Below are 2938 nucleotides of genomic sequence, written 5' to 3' on the forward strand. Positions count from 1 at the left end.
AACTGGAAGAGTGAAGAGGGCGTGTACTTGGGAATACTCATGGCGGTCAGCCTGGTAGGAATGAGTAACAGGGAGGGGAGATAGGCTGGAGAGGAGGATATGGAGATGTCTTCACAGAGGTAGCCAGGAACTAGATTGAAGACTTGGAGGGCATGCTAACATTTTTGCTATTGCACAGTGTGATGAGCAGCCGTTGGGGGTACTAAGCAGGAGGATAACATGAGTGGACTTATATTTGAGTAGTATCCTTCTGTCTGTTATACGGGGTGGATTCAAGAGCAAGCAGCACGGTGGCAGGAGGCTATTTTGGTAGTCCTGGTACCCGGTGAGGGTGCTTCGAACTGGAATGGTGGGGGTGGAGGTAAAAAGGAGTAGTGAAATTTGGAGTATATTTTGAAAGTACATCTGAAAGAATTTTTTAAAAAAAATTTTATTGGGGAACAGCCATGTTCATTGGTCACACACTGCTTTCATGCTACAATGGCATAGTTGACTCTTTTAGGGAGGGCGCAGCTCACAGTGGCCCATGCAGGGATCCAACTGGCAACCTTGGTCTTATCAGCACCACGCTCTAACCAACTGAGCTAACCAGTCACCCCTGAAATAATTTTTTTGATACACAGAATATATGATATGAAAAATTAAAGTCAAGGATGACTCTAAGGATTTTGGCTTAGGTAACTGGGTGAATGAACAACTGGTTTACTGGCATAATGAAGATTGGGAAACCAGCCAGTTTGGGGGTGTTGCTTGCTTTTGGACTGGATTAGTTTGAAATGACTCTTAGGTATCTTAAGTAGAGCAGTCAAGGAGATAATGTGATACAGAAGTCTGGAGTTCAGTGGAGATGTTAGAATAGGACATACATTGTGGACTTACCTGCACATGGCATTGCATTGTGTGATGATGGACACTGCTTCAGTTCTGGTGTACAACAAAGCTGCATAGTGCATTGAGTACTCATTGTACAGATTGTACTCTGCTGTCCTCTTTAAAGATCACCCTCCCACCCACACAAAATAACCTGTTGCTCTGTAACACAGAGTTCTTAATTTCTTTTCTCTCAGTTATTTGAGGATAACTGAGAATTCTGTGTATTGTACTCAGTGGCCACAAAGACAAATTAGTGCACTGTAAAAGTGTCAACTGAACAATTATGGAGCATTTGTAAGGGCTAAACTTAATAGAATTAAAAAGCAATTCTAAAGAGCTCCCTAGGCTAACTCTCCTTTAGTTTGGAGGACACATCAAGGTCACCATACCTAATCTAGCTTCAAGGTCATTCTGAAACCATTCTGACCTAGGGTAGTCTGGATTGTTTTCTATCCAACAAACTTGACGTGACTCCAGGGGACACCTCCAGGATGTGGTCACTAGGGAAGTTGAAGAATATACATTAACATCATTAAAGAACTTTTAGGGACATACTCTCCTGAGCCCCTCCCACCTCTCACCTATCCTTGGATTCAACTCAAGCAAGTCCTGGTATTTAAGAGATTTTGCATCTTCATAAAAAAAGACTTTTTTTAGTGAAGGGTACATTTTACCTTGTGTGTGTGGAGGGGTGGGAGGTGTGTGTGTGTGTGAGATTTGAGAATGAGGACTTTTCAAGCATTTGTTGTAATATTTTTCTCTCTCCTCTTTTATATAGGTTGAGGTAGGTTGGATGTGCCTTTCAGCATTTGCTCAAATTGACAGAATTGCTTCTCATTCATTTTTTTAGTTGGCGGATGCACATCAGCTGCTGTATGGCTGTCAGTGGCTGTGGGCCCTGGTGTTCCTCATCCAATGTCTGTGTTTCTATCATTTCTTCCACTGTGGTGTCAGCAGTTGACTGTAGTTCATCCTTTCTGTGTTCCCCCATTGTTCTCTATTTTTATGGAAGAGGATGAAGTCAAAGTTACAAAGATGTTTTTCCTTGATCCATTGAAGACTCACTGAGTTAACTGAAGATCATGAACAAGTTCTCCCCTTTTCAGGGAGAGATCAACTTTGGAGATCAGAGAAGATGGGAAATAATGTTTTTATGTGGCTACTTACCATATCAAGGAAAGTAATTTTTTTTTTTAAACTGGAGCTATTTTTCAGAAACAATCAACTGGGAGGACCCATCTAGCATTGTGGCATTTCCTCCTTTATCCATGTGACTTTGCTGTCTGAGTCATTCTGCATTGTTCGTACAGAACCCAGGGCTTTTCTGCTGTCCTCCAAAGAATGTATTTTATCACACCTGGTGGAAACTTACTGGTCATAAACAAATTATTTAGGGGATTAAAAAAAAAAATTTAGACACCTTTTAATTCACAAACTTAGGACCAAGGTTTGTGACTGTCTTAAAACTGTAGCAATATAGAGACGTGTGCAATCTCATTTTGACAGGTGAAGACTGTACATGAAAGCATATCTACAGCCACATTTCTTCAATGTGATAAGTTCCTAGGACATTCAGGGATTATTATTTTAAAAATGTGCTTGCTGCCTGCCACTCTGCTACCAAAAATAAGCTAGTCTGAGGGGCCTACGTGTTAGAGGACATTCCTGGGAACTGTTTCATTGGGGACCATTTGTGACAGCATAATTGCATTTTTTTTTTTTTACTACTTTTCTACCAAACCAATTTCTGTCAGAAGAGCTGGGGCATTTATTTTTTTAACCAAATATACTTCTTACTGCCAAAATGTATAATGGAAAAATTAATTTAAGCTGGTAGTTTATCTCAACTATTTCAGAATATCTATTAATGGGAGTCAGGTCATCAATTACACCATGCAGTACAATACTATTCTAGGAGGCATGAGAGAGGATTGGAAAAAAATCATTCTGTGTTTGAGCTAGAAAATCTGGAGTCAGTGAGCTAAAAAGTTCTCTGTTCATAGTCTTGTGACCTTGAACAAGTTACTTGACCTGTCTGATTCTGGGTTTTCAGCTATAACGTGCA

This window comes from Hipposideros armiger, unplaced genomic scaffold (genome assembly GCF_001890085.2).
Source record: "Hipposideros armiger isolate ML-2016 unplaced genomic scaffold, ASM189008v1 scaffold_98, whole genome shotgun sequence".
NCBI lineage: Eukaryota > Metazoa > Chordata > Mammalia > Chiroptera > Hipposideridae > Hipposideros > Hipposideros armiger.